Genomic DNA, 20,272 nt, shown 5'->3' with positions numbered 1-20,272 from the left:
TTACACATATGGTAGCCTACTCTATATGCAGTTTTAAATCTAGCTTTCGGCACCGCACGGCATATTTTGGAGACAATGTCTTGTTAGCACACATAGCTCTACAGAAATCCACCCAAGTGTTTATTTAGAATGAGAAAATAAATCAGAGGGCACACATTTCTTAAAAACTGCCAAATACCACTAACATTGCAAAATTCAGAAAAATAAAATATTTGTATTAGCTCACTGACATACCTCTCGAATACTCGTGTTGTTGTTGTGGGTTTATTTATTTTTTATTATTACAGTTTACATTCAATATTATTTTGTATTAGTTTCAGGTGCTCAGCATAGTGGTTAGACAATCATAAAGGCTGCTCAGTGGTCCTTAATATAGTGTGGTCCATAATAAAGGTGGGTAGACTTCACCTTTAACAAATCCCCTTTGATAGACATGGAGATCATTTCCAGTCTTCTGCTGTTGTAAACAGAGCTTCAGGGGAGCCTGATTCCCTGGGGGGAACAGACAGAGTTCTGGAAACCCAGGGGCAAAGCACTAAAGCAACAGAAGATGAAGCACGCAAAGCTGAAGGACAGTGGCCTGGAGTGGCGGGGGAAAGGAACACTTTTATTTGAGGCTTCATGTTTGTAGCTACGCAGCTACTGCACAAACATGGCTTTAAAATAAATAAGAAAAATAACTTAAAAATAACTTAAACCTCTGTGACTTGGAAAGTGTACAGTGGTCCTGCCTGCAGTCAGGAGGATCTGGTCCAGGGCAGATGTTTAGTGAAAATGGGGACCTTTGCATCTTCTTTGTTTCTCTCATTTTGTTTTCCTTTCTTTAATTGGTATTTGATATGCCAAGTTTTCTGTGTTGTTCAGAGTATTTCAAATAGAAAATGTCATTGAATTTTTCTAGCATTATTAAATTCAAAAGTATACCCCAATGAAATAATCTTAAAATATTGAACCTCAATCTAATTATGCCTCTAAATATAGTTATCAGGTTACAGAAAACACCGGGAGAAAGGAACAAGTTAAACTAGACCAGGAAGAAGCAGTCAGCCAAATCAGAATGTGTTCTTCTACAGGACAGATAATTCAGCTTTTCCCATAAATTTATACCACAGAAAAGGGTAGAGACTGAGGTTTGTTATAGAACAAAAGGTTAGGAGAATCAACAACCAAATACACGAACTGGATTTGGATTAATTAAAACTACCTGTAAACATACAAGGTAAACATAAAACTACCTGTAAACATACACCAACTTCTAGACAAACAGGGAATTTTGAATATGGCCCGGGTGAAAAATAAATGTTGGATTCCTCCCATGAAATAACAGCCTTCAACAGAGGTGCATACTGAAATATTTGTCAGTGAAATGATGATGTCATTTGTTTTAGAACACTCCGGGAAAAACATGGGAGGATAAAACTGAAACACGCTTAACAAACTATTGACTGGCAATCTTTGAAGCCAGATGGAAGAGGGGTACCCGGGATTCAGCACCCTCTACTTTCCATGTTGGGGGAGTGGAGTAGCTCGCTAGAGCTGCCGCAGCCAAGTACCACGGGCGGATCGAACAGCGAGGCAGCTCAAACAACAGAAACTCATTTGCTTACGGTTCTGAAGGTCGAGGTCTTAGGCCAAGGCGTCCGCAGGGCCGGTTGCATTCTGCGGCCTCACCATGCAGCTTATAAAAAGCCTCCTCTTCCCTGGACCTTCTCTCGGTCTTTCTTCTGGGCGTCTCCTCCTTTCTTATAGGCTCAGCAGCCCTATTGGATTAGCGCTCACCCAGATCACCTGATTTAACCCTAACGACCTCCTTCAAGGCCCTATTTCCAAAGACGTGCACTTCCTGGTTAGGCGCTCAATATATGAATTGGGACGGGGCCGCACAATTCAGCTTATAGTAGGCGCCTATGAATACTTCCATAATAAATAGTTTTATAGGCCAAAAGCTGTTAGTGTGTGCGGGAGAGAGCCTATAATGGGCAGCTTTTCCGCTGAGGCGCAAACAAGGCCAGGTGAGCCTGACCTCTCGCCCAGAATCCGGCAGCCGCCGACCACAACCCAAATCAGCTGAGTGTCTTTGGTTACTTGATAAACACAACAAGCCTCAGCCTTGAGAACCCCCTTTTGGAGGGTGATGTGTTTTATGAAGTGCGAGGATCACTCCACAGCTGAGAAGCGTTTACCTTCAGAGCAGAGCGGAGCCATTCCCCTGGAGCCTGGGAGGTGGGGCCAACCCGTGTACCTGGTTAGCTCCCATTTTTCTTGAATAAACCTTAATAGACTTTACCTTTACCACCCACTGTTTTTCTCCCCATCCTGCACTTTTGCCCCTCCCCCTCTTACAAAGTACCCAAGGACCATGGGTATAAAATTTATTCTGCCAAGGAAAGTCAGGTCTCCAGTGTCAGTGTCTTAGAAATGTAGAAAGACAGAGGTTTCTCAGGTGAGTTCCATAAACCACGGTGCACTTTTCTCTCTCACAGTCCCAGTTCCTCTAATTCTCTCTTTGGCCTTGAATGCAGCCATCACTCTTCTTCACACCCCTCACATCCTTCCATGTGCCTCCTGGAACTGTCCCTAAAGCTCTGACCTAAAGCTCTCCCACATCCTCAAAGTCTTCTCTGATGAACCTCATGCGTTTTCCCGCCATCATCAAACCTGGCTGTATTGCCAGACTTCCCCATCAGGGCCCTCTTGGGGAGGTTGTTTATTCCCTTAGAATCTACCCGTCAGGCTTACATTTGCCTCTCAGAACATTCCCACTTCCAGCTCCTTCTCAGCCCAGACCTCTCTTCTGAACCCCAGACCCATGTATTCCACAGCCCTTGTGGTGTCTTCTAACCGGGATATCTCACAGGCACCCAAAACAATAAACTATCCCAAATCCGGTCCTTTATCTTTTTCTTACCACCCACTTCTCTAGTCTTTCCATCCTGGAGAAAGGATCTACTTGCGCCAAAACCCATGGGTCCCTTTGATGATTGCTTCCCCCTCACTCCCATCCCCCTCACTCCCATATCCAAAACATCACCAAACAGTATGGATTCTTCTCTCCTGAATACCCCGTAAGTCCCCATGCCAGTCCAAGTCACTCTCGTCTCTCAAACAGACCTTTGTAATCACCTCTACCTGGTCTCCCCACATTTTCTCAGGCCTCTTTCCCAGCCAGTCTCCACAAAGCACTCCTCTATGCAAACATGAGATATGATCACATTCTCCTTGAGACCCCTCAAATGTATGCCTTCACTCACAGGATGAACCCCAAATTCCTTTGTCAGCTCTATCAGGCTTTTTATAATCTGCCTACACACTAGTCTCCTTCCTACCACAATACCTGATGAAGAGGCCAACACAGATAAGGCACCTGCTCTAGGAAAATAAACCAGTATACAAAATAACCATGACCGTGACACATGCCCTGACAGAACCTAGCAAGTTCTGAGATAGACTCTAATGGAGTGGAAGAGCTGACCTCCTGAGATAAGATGGTTGGGAAAGGCCTCTGTGAAGAGGTAGTAGTTAAAATGGTTCCAGAAACATAAGGAGGTAGTGGGGGCTGGGAGGGCAGAAGGAAGAGTGATTCAGCATCTGCAAACTTTTGAAGCTAAGGTAAGTGACATGGTAGAGAAGGAGAAGGGCATTGTGGCTGAAGAAGAGTGAGTGACAGAGGAAGTGACATGAGATGAGGTTAGGGATTTAGGCAGGGACTTAGCCAAGACCAGGGAAAGAGTTGAGTCTAAGGACCATTAGACATTCCCTTTGCTGAATACACTTCCAGTCTCTCTGAGGATCTTTTGTTTCTTTGAATGATTCTACATCCTCCCTAGCCCAGGGCCATCCAATCTGGGGTTTTCTCTGCTTGCAAAATCCATTTCTTCTTTTGTCACATGGCTGATGTCAGCACAGCATTCAGGTCTCAGCTGAAGTGCCACTTCCTCCGCATGGCCTGGCCTCCCAGCTGAGGACAGGCCCTATCACATACTCTCCTATCTCCCACAGGTTTCACTGATGGCACCTGCCACAGCAAACTGATCGATTACGTGTGTGCTTGTCAACTGCTCTATTCCAAACCCTGGTGCAAGCCAGTACTTTAAAAAGATGCTTCCATAAATGAATGAATGCACACATTAATGAGAACAGAGGCAAGCTTACAATTTGTTTTTTCCTGAGGCTGACAATGACCATAGAAACTTTAAAGTTGGAAGAGATTTGGAATCCATTGAGCCAAGCCAGTTGGTGTGTTGATGAGGGATGGGTCCAGAGAGGAGAAGCCACAGGCCCACAGTTGCCGAGCTCACCAGCAGGACCCAGTTCTGGACCCAGAGATAGGCCCTCACATTTTTCTCACTGAACCCCGTGGCACTTGACTCAGGTCCTGGGGGAAGTGAATTCCTGGAGACAGACTTTTTCTGGCTGCTAATAACTGACGAGGAAAAGAAAAATAATGTAGACAGCATTAGTGTTTCACTGATGGATTTAGTTACATAGATTAAAATGTCAGCTTGGTAAGGTTCCAGCACGTCTCTGGTCTGACACTGGCTTCAGAGTGAAGGTAAAGACGTCCAGAGCTGGCTCCTTGACCAGTTGGGTAGCGGCGTCCCAGGGGTCTCAGTCTCAAAACTTTGGTTCAGTTTGTCACGGTGGGTCTGGTTGGCTCCAGGGAGGCCCACAGCCAGAAAGAATAACAGGGGCGTGCAGTTCAGGCCTGAGACCTGTTGGCACCAAAGTGTGGGAAAAGTTCTCACAAGGCCGGCCCACAGTCCGCCTGGTCCAGACCGAGGTTATTAATCTTTCATGTCCCCAAACACTCAAGTCACAGGGCTTTGAAAAGGGAAAATGAAGTGGGACGGCAGGGAGGCAGTGTAGCAGAGTGGAAAGAACAGCAGAAGGTGACTTGGGAGCCAGGCCACCTGACATTCCTCTTCTGAAACCAAGAGGGTTGCACCAGATGATGTCCAAGTTGCCTACTGGCTTTCTGATTGGCTTCAAGGATTGTGAGTCCTGTTCAAACCCGACAGATCTGAACACATTTTCAGGCAGTGGGGGCACTGCCTATGCTCGTGGAGATTTCAGCCTTGACTTTACCATATGGTGTTAGCTATATTCTCTGAAGGTCTTTGTGCCTCAGTGTCCTCATCTGTAAGATGGGCCTCAGGGAGTTGTTTTGAAGTTTACGATGGAAATTCTATTAATGCAGTTAGCACATAGTAAGTGTTCAATGAATGTTAACTATTACAATTATCTTCTGACATAGAAAAAGCATGCCCAGAGAAGATATGGGCCACAGAGAGCCAAAGGCTCATGGTCACTTGCACAGAGTAGGAGAAAGATAATTCCTTAGCCAACTATATTTTAATGATGTCAAAGGAAACAATACTCAGGACATCCTATATAATAAAAGGGTAATATGCAAATGGACCCTAACACTGAAAGACCAGGAATGACTGGTCACTATGACGCACACTGACCACAAGGGGGCAGATGCTCAACGTAGTACCTGCCCCCTGGTGGTCAGTGCATTCCCACAGGGGGAGCTCCACTCAGCCACAAGCTGGGCTGCTGGCTGCAAGTGCAGTGGTGGTGGTGGGAGCCTCTCCTGCCTCCACAGCAGCGCTAAGGATGTCCAACTGATGGCTAGGCCTGCTCCCCAGGGAGAAGGCCTAAGCTGGCAGGTGGACATCCCCTGAAGGACATCCCCTAAGCTGACAGGTGGACATCCCCTGAAGGGTCCTGGACTACAAAAGAGTGCAGGCTGGGCTGAGGGACCCCCCCCCCCCCCCGCCAGAGTGCACAAATTTTTGTACAATGAGCCTCTAGTAAACAAATAAGCAGGATCCCAAACTGTTCATATACCTTGATCTCATTTTTGCAAAATTCCATACAAAACCCATGGTACACATACAGATAAAGGCTGGGAAGAAAGCCACTATCAGTGGTTTATATTTTCTACTTCATCTTTATTTGCCTCTTTGTGTCTTCTAAATTTGTTTAGCAAATGTATGTTACTTTTAAAAAATATATATTTTATTGATTTTATTACAGATAGGAAGGGATAGAGAGTTAGAAACATTGATGTGAGAGAAACTTTGATCAGCTGCCTCCTGCACATCCCCTACTGGAGATGTGCCCTCAACCAAGTTTCACGCCCTTGACCAGAATCAAACCTGGGACCCTTCAGTCTGCAGGCTGATGCTCTAGCCACTGAGCCAAACCGGTCAGGGCGTATGTTACTTTTTAAAAATATGTTTTAATGTTTGGGTCAGAGAAGAGAGAAAATAAATCAAATATTGGTCAATGGCTCAATTATATTTATAGATTATTCATCATTGGGGACCCTCAATCAGTCTCATTCTGCATCTTTCCATTTGTAAGTGATTCTTACCACTCTTTCTGGGCTTCTAGTTGCAAAACAACATGCAAACTGGAGAAGCATCAGTGAGAAATTAAAGCATGAAAAGGATGTACCTGATAATAATTATTTGTTAAGTGATTGAACAAATTAGATGATACTGTAGGTGGGATGTCCATGACATGAAAACTAATGACACATGATCTTTCATAAAACTCACCAGCTGATTACAGTTTTGCAGGAATACACACACACACACACACACACACACACACACACACACTCAGTTTCCCCAGACCTTAGCAGCTACTTGTGAGTATACATGCAGTTACATTAATGGTAATGATTCAGATTCCACCGGTGCTTTTCCCTACCTGCTTAACACAGAATCCCGTGAATGTAATCAAGTCAATGGACAATGAGAAAGGAGAGACAGATGAAAAAAGAAAATTATGTTCTGTTATCTTTGAAGTGGTTTTTCTCTATTGATTTTTAACATCAAACTTTTAAAATAACCTTCAAAGTGTATTCTTTGGAAAGGCTAGTACACACCGGCTTCTTTGAACTCCCAGGGTGTGTGAATGTGTATGCAGGTGTGTTTCCTTTCCTATGCAGTGTGTGTCCTTCAGCCAGTCTCTTCCTGGAAGGAAATGGATGGTATTAAATGTTTCCTATCTTCCATGGCTGCAGGTCAGCACTGGGCACATATCACAGAATAACCACATTTTTAATCAGGATTAAAAGCTTCAAAGTCTCTCCTGCCCTTTGGCCTAGTGGGGTTTCCTGGATTCTCCAAAGCCAGTCATTCCACGGCGAGGCTGGTGGTCTTTGTGCTAATACTGGACAGTTTTCTGTTCTCTGCACCAAATACTTATTCCCTGAAATGGGATCCAAGAGCAGTAGCTGGAAATGCCCCAAGTAATTTCTCTCACGGCCCCTCAATCCTTCCTCCCCTCGGTAATCCAAGAAGTAGAGTGGATCACATTAAATTTAAAGATTTAACGAGTAAAAGAAGATAAATCCAAAAGCACTTCCGGCTTTCAACACCTCATTCTTCCTGAAGTATTTGATATAGTGCTTTGGGGGGAGGAAAAGTTGTAGATGGGTAAATAAAGAGTTGAATTAACTCCCCCCCCCCCCCCTATTTATTCATCCGAAGCATTTTGTTAGATTGCCGAAGCTTATCTAAAAAAATCCAGAGACCCACAGGCCTTGCTCTTTGTGTTGCAATGGCTTCCCTGTTGCATCCTCACTCTCCAGTGCCCACTCACCACCCCTTATCCCTGGGAGAGACCTGTCTTAGTGCATTAATGAAATCACTAATGTCTGGCCATATAGACCCTAATACCACTGTTCCTAGAATGACATTTATATTATGCTCTGCCTCCTGTATCTTTCATGAGGGAGTTTTTATGTGTCACTAAAAAATACTGGATAACACTCTTTATGAGCCCCGTGATACCTCAGGCCATCAATACTTGTCCAGGCCCGATGAGATCATGCTACGGTTCTTAATCAGAGTGAAAGAGAGCAAGAAATACCTTTATTAGAAAATCAATTAAAAACCAGTTGGCCCAGGTAAACAAAGAGCATTCTCAGGGCATGGGAAGGGGACCCGTATGAAGTGGCCAGGCACTGCTCGGGAAAGGGCCTGAGGTTACTGGGCACTTCCATGTGCAGTAGTTATCTTTTTGCTTTGTTTTAGATAAAAGTCTTTCCTTCAAACACAAAAGCATTCTCCCGTGCTTTGAAAGATTTTTTTCTGGGAGGGGGGATGTATTTTTAGAGAATCATTGATAGACATATCTGGTCCTCAACATACCCAGCCAAAGGCAGGAAGCTGACTGACGTTAGCGGGGTGGTGCAGGCCTTGGGATTTTGCTTCAGAAACAGTGGGGGTGATAGTTTCATGTCCAGATTCCAGGGTCCCATTTCCAGCGAGTCCTGTTTAGTCCTGCTGAGCAGAGCCCAGAAATCTGCTTTTTAAGCAAGCATTCCAGGTGGGTCTCACTGAGGAATGAAGGCTGAGAACCACTGTTGTAAAAGGTGCGATCCATGGGCCCAACGTTAGGGCACAAAGTTCACCATGGGTGTGGGTCTCCCAATATAACCACTCAAGACACGGATCGTTCTCCTCCCCCCAGAATCATCCCTCAAGCCCCATTGTAGTCCTGCCTCACTTCCTGTCTGAACAACCCCTGATCTGATTCCAAACATCACAGGTCAGTTTCAACTATTCTAGAACTTTGGGTAAAGCATGGAATCCTACTCTTCAGTGTCTTGTTTCTTTTGCACCATGTCCTGTCTGTGATATTTTGTGATATAATGAATGCATAGCCCTCGGCACAGAGCTGGGTCACATTCACCCAATGCCGGTTGCAGTAGTCATCATCATTATCAATAGCATTTCGTCCTCTGAAGATTTATTATTATTTTGGTTTTCTTTGCTATTCAAAAATAATGGTAATAAGTATGGTGACCAGACAGCCTGGGAAAATACTTTTTTTTTTTTTTGCTGGCTGACAGTCTTCCTGTTGGAAGGTTCAGCTACGTCAGGGAAACCCTGAGGCATCAGACAGGAGACGGCTATCTTGACTGATGCCGTGTGGCTGTCACAGGGACACTGATCGCCAGAGCTCCATGACTGACCACAGCAATTTATCATGATTTCCTAGAGAGCCGGGCACAGTTGTTACATGAATATTCCTGCTTAAGAAATACGGTTCACAAAGCTCACGTGTAATGGAGACACATTCCCTCAGACCTGGGAAGAAACCTTTACTGTGAGAAGAGCTCTCCCTCCATCTCAGCTTCTAGAAAACTGGCCATGAGGTCAGGTGTGTGCTCTTTCATTGCATGCCGGCTATCATGATGACACTTAGAACACAGCTATTTAGTAAAATGGGGAGCAGATGACAGGATACAAATATGTCTTTTTGTTGGGTGTGTTTCTGGTTTAACTGGGGTTCTTTGTATGGGAATGTAGAGAGCAGAGAAACTGGCATTCCATTGACTTTATTATTTATGTATTATTTTTGTCAAGAAGGCTTTCAACCTGAAGTCCCTCCAGAGCAGATTAGCAACTCTTTCCAGGAAAATTAAATCTAGGCCTAAAAAAACACATGGCACTAAGCTCTCTTTAGCAAGGTATTCCCCTGGCAGAAAGTCTAATATTAGACATTATGCCCTGCTTGGAAAAAATAACATTCATATTAAATAATTTTGATTTGGGGGGGGAATAGGGGGATATCAAGAGACACACACACATAAAAATGCAGAAATCCTGAGTAAGGGCAGATACTCTCTGCCATGCTGATGATACAGAACTAAGTGGCTTGTGGGAAGGACCTAATATTCCAGTCCCTGGCAACCCAGGCATTAGACAGCGATGAACCTGAAGGAGGAAGTGCGGAGTAGAAACCCTCGCTGAACTTGGAAAGCGAGAACTCTGTGCCCCTCTGGTTAGCTTGGAAGGATCCCTTTGCTTTGCTTTTAGTACATAATGTTGTGGGTAGTCCCATTCATTAATTTGTTCAATACATTTTTTCAGTGCCAGGTGTTGGGCAAGCTACACGTTTCAAAAATATCTCACTGTAGTGTGGAGTGGTACACATGCAGATTCCATGACACTGTTTTTTTGGCTCTGTGTTTAATTCATAGGCTCATCATTTCCTTTAAACAGATAAAACTGAAGGGTTGCATTTGTGTCTAGTTCTGCCCTGGTCTTCACCATATTCTGTGCTGTGTCTTGTCTCCCTTGTGATATGACCTCCACGAAGGCAGGGCCCTGGTCTCCCTCATCTTCAGTCAGTCCAGGGTTAGCACAGGGCCCAGGAGCCAGAAATGACTCAAAACATTCTTGAGTAAATGAATGAACAGGCAAAGGAGCTTTACTAATTTGTTTCAGGAAGAAAAAAAAAAAAACACCTTACAGAAATGAACACTAAGTAGAAGGTAATTCAAGTAGGAATTACCTGGAGAGTTGTTGTTAAAGACTCATTCCCGGGTAGTTCCCCGGGAAAACCTTAATCAGACCAGGTCTGGGGTGGGTTTCCGGAAAAGCAAGTGTTTAATAAGCTCCCAGGGGCTTCTCATCATTCTGCATGCACGTTTGGGAAACTCTGCTGCAGAGTGAAACAGGGCAGTACAGATAGAAGATGAATTGAGAAATAAGGAATAATGTTTTAGCTAGAGACCTTATTTATATGGACAATGGTATCTGAAACATACTTTAAAAAATAAGCTAAAGCTAGTATTCATCTTATCACAGTTCTGTCTCAAAGCCAGCCTTCCCCCTGCACTGTAGTTCATCACTAAATGATTTGACTTCGTCCCTCCCCCACTTCTGATTTTGTCCAACCTTGGAGGCCCCATTGTTACTACTTCCATTTCCCTATTGCAATTCCTGATGTAAATGAGGGCCATTCTGAGGTTGCCTGAGAGGTAAATATACTGCCCATTGATTTTCACAAATCCGGTGGGTCCTGTGAAATCCTCTTAAATGAGTATCAAATACAGGAACAAAACTGGAATATTGGATAGGAAACGCCATAGCTCAGAGTGAAATGGGGATGTTTGTCGGTTCTGTTGAAAAACACAGGCCCATTGTGATCCAGCATAAGCCCAGACCAGTGTTGGTGAGGACATATTTTAAGGAAAAACCTCAGACATACCCCAATTATTGTATAGATGTCCAGGATAGAGCAAGACAAATGGGCCAGTGATTCTAATTGGCTCCATGGGCAGATTCAAATTTTGAATAAGCCAGAGAAAGAGATTGTTGTAGCATTATTTAGTAATGTCTTGTAAAAGTTTTACTTGAATGATACCCTAAAATATAATATAGCCCCTCCTAGAACCAGTCACGAAGTGCCACTTGCAAACGTATGAAGCCCCAGTGATAAGAATGATGTCTTTGCCAGTGAATGGCTGGTGATGTGAGACAGTCACCTTTCTTCCATTCAAGATCCTAATGCAATAGGCCTTCTTGCAAATGTGCTTATTTGCATTTTAGTGCCCGTTGAGCACATTGTATATTTATTCTGTTAGGGTCTCCTTTGCTAGGTGCTAGAAGTATAGGGCAAAAATGAGTCTTGGTAGCAAATCACGCAAGGTTCATAATCTGATAGAATAATGGCCTAAAATAAATAACATCATAAAGATAGAATATGCTAAATCCCAACCGTGATATGGGCCAGGGCTTTTCAAACTTTAATGTGCATACCAATCTGGGGATCTTGTTATAATGCAGATTCTGATTCAGTTAGTCTATGATGGAGCCCAAGGTCCTACCCTTCTAACAAGCTTCCCAATAATGTAACAGTGTTGAACTTTGAGTAAGCAAACATTGGAGATCTGAGTACAGGTGTCAAGTAGGCAATAGGGTAATGCCTTTGAAGTTTAGGAGAGAAATACAGATATAATTTGGGGAGTTACAGGCATGTAGATGGCATTGAAAGCCACAAGACTAGCTGAAGTCACCAAGAGAATGAGTATGGAGAGATAAGACCAAGGAGTGGGCATTTGTGAAGTATAATGAACAATATATACTGATGAACAAAAATAGATCCATAGACAGAAAGCATCGAACAGACTGTCAAACCTCAGAGGGAAAGCAGGGGAGGGGAGGGTGGTTAAGAGATCAACCAAAGGACTTGTATGCATGCATATAGGCATAACCAATGGACACAGACACTAGCGGGGTGAGGACGTGTGTTGGAGGGTGAGAGTGCTGGGGAGAGGTCAATTGGGGGAGGGGGGAGGGAAGAAGACCCATATAATACTTTAAACAATAAAGAATTAAAGAAAAAAACACTGAAGGAGAAATCAGAAATTTTAATTTATGTAAAATACGTGATATAATAGTATCATTTGGACTGCTTTATGAATATATTGTTAAAATTAATTAATGTATTTCAGTACTTGAAAAATAAATAAATAATTAAATAATTAAATAATTAAATAAATACCTTCTGCACAGCAAAGGAAACCAGCATCAAAATAAAAAGGGAACCCATTGTATGGGAGAATATATTTGCTAATGATATATCTGATAAGAGGCTAATTTCTAAAATATATAAAATACTCAACAAAAGAAGACAAAAAAGCCAATTTTCTTTTAAATTTATTGCTAAAAATCTAACAAAGCATGTGCAGAATGTGCACGCAGAATTAATTTTCTTAATTTATATTTATTGCTAAAAGTATTGCAGATGTCCCCTATTTTTCCCTCATTAACTCCCTTCACCCTGCTTCCCCTCCACACTTCTTCAAAGAGGACATACAAATGACTAAGAGGAATATGAAAAAAGGCTCAACAACATCACTAATCCTCAGAGAAATGCCAATTAAAATTGACAATGAGGCACCACCTCACACTTCACAGAATGGCTGTCATCAATAAATCCACAAACAACAAATACTTGTGATAATGTGGAGAAAAAGAAACCCTTTTCCACTGTTGATGGGAATGCAGACTGGTACAACGACTATGGAAATAGTGTGGAGTTTTCTCAAAAAATTCAAATGGTACTATCATTTGACCCAGTAATCCCACTTCTAGGAATATATCCTAAGAAGCCTTAAAAACCCATCAGAAAGAATATATGCACCCCTATGTTCATAGCAGCATTACTTAAAATAGTTAAGATCTGTAAACATTCCAAGTGTCCACCAGTAGATGAGTGGATAAAAAGCTGTGATATTTTTACACAATGGAATACTATGCAGCTTTAAAAATGATCTTCTACTATTTGAGACAGCATGGAGGAACCTGGAGATTATTATGCTAAATGAAATAAGCCAGTCAGAAAAAAACAAGTATCACATGATCTCACTTATTAGTGGAATCCAATGAACAAATTAAAACGATGAACAGAGTGGATTCAGAGACACTGAAGCATGCATCAGACTGATGTATTTCATAGGGAGGCTGGGGGTGTGGGAAGAGATTAACGTTGGAACTTATATGTATAAATGGATAACCCATAGACATAGAAAATAGTGCAGTGAAGGCCTAAAGAAGAGGTGAGAGCAAGGTGAAGGGGTCAATGGGGAAAAAATAGAGGACATCTGTAATACTTTCAATAATAAATACAAATAAATTAAAAAAACAAAAGGCCAAGGAGTGGGGTGCATGAAAATTTGGTTGGATCAAACAGCTCCTTTTGAAGGCAGTGAAAAAGAGGAGTTCCAAGTTGCAGTCTGGTTGTAAAGATCTCAAATACCATTTAAAAGAATTTTAACTTATAGGGAATTCATACTACTTTACAAAAGGAAGATAAACAATCCAATGAAAAATTGGCAAAGGCCCTAAATAGACACTTTTTGAAAAAGGACATACAGAAGGCCAAGAGATATGAAAATATGCTCATAGTCACTGATAATTAGAGAGATGCAAATCAAAACAATAATGAAGTACCATCTCACACCTGTCAGAACGGCTATCATCAACAAATCAACAAATGACAAGTGCTGGAGAGGATGTGGAGAAAAAGGAACCCTTGTGCACTACTGGTGGGGATGCAGACTGGTGCAGCCACTGTGTAAAACAGTATGGCATTTCCTCAAAAAATTAAAAATGGAACTCCCATTTGACCCAATAATCCCACTTCTAGGAATATATCCTAAGAAGCCTGAAACACCAATCAGAAAGGATATATACACCCTTATGTTCATAGCAGCCCAATTGGCAATAGCTAAGATTTGGAAACAGCCTAAGTGCCCATCAGCAGATGAGTGGATTAGAAAACACAATGGAATCCTATACTGCTATTACCATTTGCAACAGCATGGATGGACCTGCTAAGCGAAATAAGCCAGTCAAAGAAAGAGAAATATCACATGACCTCACTCATTTGTGGAATATAATGAACAACATAAACTAATGAACAAAAATAGAATGGGGGGAGGGGGAGAGGGATATTTTAGAATATAATAGAACTAATCCTGCTATTTACAGATTTTTGATATTTCCTACAACTTTTGTGATTTGATACTATGTTAGTACAGTTTTGGTAATATTATTATACTTAAAACTAGAGGTCTGGTGCATGAATTCCTGAAAGTGTGGGGTCCCTTGGCCTGGCCAGTGATCAGGGCTGATCAGGGCTATCTCGCCTAATCCCAATAGGGGCTGATGGGGGCCGGCTGGCTGGGGAGGGACTGTGGGAGGGCTCCAGGGTGTGTGAGGCCCTCTCACCCAGTCCCGATTAGCCAGACCCCAGCAGCAAACTAACCTACCGGTCAAAGTGTCTGCCCCTTGGTGGTCAGTGCATGTCATAGCGACTGGTCAAGCAGTCGACTGAATGGTTGAGCAATGGGTTGGACACTTAGCATATTATGCTTTTATTATATAGGTTCCTTTTTTTCTTGAAATATTAATGTTTGTTGCATATAATATTATTATATTTAAGATCACTTTTCTTGAATAATTGGTGTTTATTGCATGTAACATTCTTATATTTAAAATCATTTTTCTTGAGACATTAATGTTTATTGCATGTAAAATTATTATATTTTAAGATCATTTTTCTTGAAAAAAAGAAAAAAAACAAAAAAATAAATAAAACAAGAAGTAAAATAAAAGAACTTGAACTTGAAGAAACAATTTTTGTTCTTGATGGTTTTGGGGGACGCTAGCCGCTGATGTAGCTGTTGGCAAGATGACACCAGCCTCATGTAGTCCCATGACCTGGTACTTACACAAACAGAATCATGTTAAACAACTTAGGCTAATATGCTACTCTGGGGCTCTGATAATTCCACACAACATTTAGGAAAGCAATTTTGAGTGACTTCTCAATGCTGCAAGCAGGTTATTCTTGTAACAGAGGGCAGACTCTAAATATGACACATCTCTGTTTGGTAATTGCTTTATTTCAGATTAAGACGAGCAATTTTCTTGTCAGAGACAGGCACGCAGTAGAAAGGGAGTGGGGGCGACATTTGGACAGCTCAGGCAGTTTTCACAATTTGAAAAGCCATCTGCAGTTGTTTTCTTTTAAATTAACATGGCAGGTTCGGCATTAGCACCAAATTTGTTTTCTCTGTGGTCCTTTTGATTTGATGCACTTTAGAGCTAACACCTTTATTAATCCTGTTAAGTACAGACCTGCTGTGTCTTGTTATTTCCCTCTGAACTGAACTGAGTCTGTTGTGGGAATTCTTGGAGGAAGTGGGTGAGGAGGTGGGAAAAACTGGATGCTGGTCATGGATGTCCAGGTTTAGCAATCCCATCCAGACTAGTCATGAAACATTCCTAGGCTTGTACTTGGCTCCGTGTAACCAGGTAGTCACCACGTGTTTGTGGGTCTTTTATATGTTGACTAGAGGCCCAGTGCATGAAACTCATGCACTGGTAGGATCCCTATCAGCTGCCAGGCTGCTGGCTGGGCCCTCCCTCCCTTCCCCTCATTGGCCCTGCCCCCTGGTCAAACTCCCTGATGAACTCCCAGTTGAGGGGACAATTTGCATACTATGCCTTTATTATACAGGATATCTATGTTAACCTGGCCTTTCCAAGGCAGCAACTATGGAGATGTGTACCCAATGAGATAAAAGTGACTAACTCATTCCATCTACTGGAGAGCGGCAGTAATTATCCCCATGTTTCTTTGTTTACTCTAATTCTTTTAAAAATTTGTTTCTGAAGGTAGTAGAACTTGCTAGGAGAGGATAATAGAGGGAGCATCACCTTTAAAAAGTCCTATTTTATTTACATATAAAAATCCAATGCAAATACAACAAATGATTAATTCTTGGGTGTGACAATTCTGGTGTTTGTTTTTCCTACTTTTAAAATATTGTAACTTTCTTCAAAGTAAGAAAAAATAAAAAATAAATAAAAAGGTCTATGGAGAACTTACACAAACCTTGAGGTACAGTTTTCCTCTGACTTGTCTTTTTTGCCTCCCCTGGCCTCAAATCAGAAATCATGTCAAGAGATTGGAAAAAAAAAAAAAAGTAGTGATGAACTTTTGCACCTTAAAACTTAAAACTAGAGGATAAGGTGATTTTTTAATACTGAATTTTTTGCTAATTTCCATGCACTGACACTGACTCTGGGGTGTACAGGTCCATGGGTTTTGACAAATGCAGAGTTAGTGACCACCACCTCAATTGAGATGCAAGTTCCATCACCTTTTGTAGTCAACCTCTTCCCCTACCCCAACCCCTGGCACCCACCCATCTGGGTCTGCCCCTATAGTTTTATCTTTCCCAGAATAGTTTTTTTTGTTTGTTTGTTTGTTTTTTTAAATATAGTAGCTTACATAGAATTTTAATTTTCAGATGACTTTTATTTTCTAGCTTCTAATTGTGATAAGTTCTTATTGTTGAATAAGCACAACATCATTTTTTATTTTCCAAACCAGTTTGAATTAAACAGTAAAATAGTTTCTTGTCATCAGGCTCTCACTTTATTTTTCAGGCCAAAAATATCAACTCCCAATCTTCTGTAATCTACCGATCCTTTTGTGTAAGTGGATTTCACGTGGCTTTCCCATGGAGAGCTAATTGCAGCTCAAGTTCAGTCATTAGAATCTCCCATGCAGGTCTGTCAGCATCCTTAGGAAGGGTGCGGAATGAACCAACACCAAGTGTATTTCCCATCAAGGTCTCAACAGCACTTCCTTTCCGGTTTCCACTTTGTGTCAGAACCCACGGTAAGCTGATTTGACACTGACAGCTTTTCTTTTCTTCCTCTGTTCCATTTAATTATTTTTAGCAGAGACATAAAGAAGTTTTAAAATTGCTTTCAGCACCTTCCTTTCAAATACTACATTCCAAGTTCAAGCTCAAACTTAAGTGTAATGAGCCTCTTATCAACACTTGACAAAAAAAGAACATAATGAATGAATATATGCAAACACCCTCTTGACAAGACTGCTTACATCTTTCCTAGGAAAGCACAGTGTAGGGTATTTCCATCTACTTTTTATACGTAGCTTTTTCATAATCTACCTTGGTGCCTTAGCAATAGGAGGAGTTCCCGAGAAAAACCGGTTCACCCTGCAGACACTGCAAAGGAAAAATCTGCGAGAAGCAGAGATACTTATTCCACCTCTGTGCTCACTTGTGGAACTAACTTCAAATTTTCACCCAAAGCAATCGGAAGGCACATTTAGACATGGGAAACACACATGCTTTATCAATGAAATCAGAAAGCAACCATTATTATTTTCTTTACTGTAAAGAGAAGATAATTTTATAACATGTATTAGGGGAAAATCACAGATATTCTGAGACCATATGATTTAGCAAGTAGATAGATAGATGGACAGTTAAGATAATCATATAAGACTGCTTATGGACCTTCCATAATTTTAGTATGAATTATTTTAAAGCGCTTAATGTACATATTTACATGATTGTGTAACTGACCATAATAATTTATGATAGCATTTGAACAGTGAACTAATTTTTGCTTTATTTCATAAGGACCAAACCTAACATATATGCATAAAAATTAATTTCACAGCATAAAATGCCCAAATGGTAAAAAGCTGTGGTCTGTTGTCTTTTAATTTAATACTTATAGTTTTACATGATTTTTTCAAGATGAGAAATGTGTTTGAATGTATTCTTTAAATAAAGCAAGGAGCTGCTTAATATATTTGAATAACCAGCAGCCAAAATAATCAGCTGCTAATCTATGTTCCCATTATAACACTTGGGACATGTTTAATTTATGTATATGGCCTGCTTGAATACACAAGCAAATATACCCCAGCAAAAAAACAAGACAAATATTTATGTAAAAATAAATAGTGTTTTAGCAAACAGGCATTCCGGGTGAGGGCTGATGTTTTATGACTTGACTCTTAGCCTCGATAAAACTTGCTCACAAGGCAGCATTTTTCTTTGGGGATAAGTCATAACTTTGCCACGGAGGGCTATTAGGGGACCATTTACTGACATGGGACTGAACCTATAATTCCCACAGAGAAATGCTATTTAAAAAGAAAGGCTGATAGAGGGGATTTTCGGGAAAATCCCCCCCCTGGGGGCCTGAAAGTCTCCTGGTGCCAGACATGACAAGCAATTCCTTCGTGGGACAGAGAACACAACCTGCGGCGACAGCTCCTGAGTGAGACACGGCAGGAGCGTGTCTGTCCCTTCACGAAAGGGATCTGCAGGTTCACTAGAACATGAGAGACCGTTTGTTTCCCTTGAAAACTAATACAGGAGAGGCTGTTTCACCGTCTCCGTACAGAGAAACGTGTCCCTTGGTTCAAGGTCTAATAATATTTCCTGGAGGAGGATTTGAGCAAAGTGCTAATGGACCGAGTCCCGGGAGGTACTAAATCGATCTCATCATAGAGCACTGATGAAACCCTCTGACGACCCCGAATGATGTAAGAAGGAGTCTGGGCCCTCTCCCTCCATCGGTTCTGGAGCTGCGGTGAGAACTCCGCAGCATGGATTCATCTACTCGCATCAGGCACCTCGCACCTCCTGTCTTCGGGCAAGCAGGGAATCAGGCTCTGTCTAGGAAAGTTCACCGTTTTCTGCCCCAGGACCGAAAGCAGTATGGGCCATAACTAAGCACTCCCTGCACACGGCATGAAGATGGACTAAGACAGTTGAGACTCCTTGCCAGGCCCCTCTGTACGTCTTGGTCTCCGGAAATTGTTTTCTTGGGCCATGAAAATAGCCAAAGCACAGGGGAGCTGGAGAAGAGAATCAGCCTTGGTCAGGAGCAGGTCCTAAAGCAAAGGGCAGCTTGCACAGTCCCTTCTGCTCTGCGGCCAGGTAGGAGCAGAGGGCAGGGTCCCCAACAGCACGCAGAGGACCAGTCTGTCAGGTTTTACTGAAGAGGGAGCAGAAGAGCATGGGCTGAAGTCACAGTATAGATATTTGCATTGCATTTGAGACACAATTGAATAATATCTCGTATTTACACACAAGCTTCAAATTGCCTCCAAATTATTATTGATCCAGCAACCCACCATGGGGAGGAAGGGTCTTATTATTATTACTAATTTAAAAACTGGGGCACCAAACAAATGATCAACTTTCTTCTCAAGCAGACAGATACTGGAGAGTTCATCTCCTACCTGACTAACACTCAGAATCAAAGCCAACATGTATAAGTGATCACTATGTGAAAAGTATTCTACTTAGTGTTGTACATGTATTTAGCTAATTCACTTATCCAAACCTATGGGCTATGCATATATTATATACAGTTTATATTTGCTTCTATTTATCTACTTTACTCACCCCAACCTATACGATATGCATATGATGGCACAGCAGTAAAGATGGCACAGAAAAATTATGTGCTTTGGTAGAAACAGCCCTGGATTCAGAGTCTGATGGAAATCCCAGATTCATAAATGGTGCAACTTTGAGGTAAATTAGAGGAAGCCTGGAGTAGCCTGTTAGCCTGGGAACCCATTTCTCTGGCCTTGGGCAGGAGAAGTTGCTGAATCATTCTTCCCCTCCCTTTGCTCTGCAATTTAAATGGGGGGGGGGGGGGGACTTCATTGAGTTGTGAGTTTTCAATTACTAAGTGTGATTAACCTCCTCAGAGCAGCAATTTTTAACTGGAGTGCCACTGGAATTTTTAAAATATATAATACCTGACTATTTAGTCAGGAGGACTGACCTCTTCTCCTTACAATGTTTAAAAAAAAAAAAAAAAAAAAGACAATAGTCATCGGTGTGAATGAATCAAAATTATACCTTTTTTGGTAAAACTGGCAAAAAATATATTTTTGGTGTGCTGAAGAATTTTAGTAAGTAGTTTACGTGTGCCGTGAGGTGAAAAAGGCTGAAAATCGCTGGCTTAGAGCAGGGTCTAGCATAAAAAATCTTCCATAAGTGACTGCTTAACATTGTTTGACTTCCTAGCTATAAGTCCTTGGACAGGCCACTTCATCTCTCTGAATGTAAGAGAATGCTTGTGATAATACCTGC

This window comes from Pipistrellus hanaki (genome assembly GCF_964339955.1).
Source record: "Pipistrellus hanaki genome assembly, chromosome: 4".
NCBI lineage: Eukaryota > Metazoa > Chordata > Mammalia > Chiroptera > Vespertilionidae > Pipistrellus > Pipistrellus hanaki.
This window is presented reverse-complemented; position numbering follows the sequence as displayed.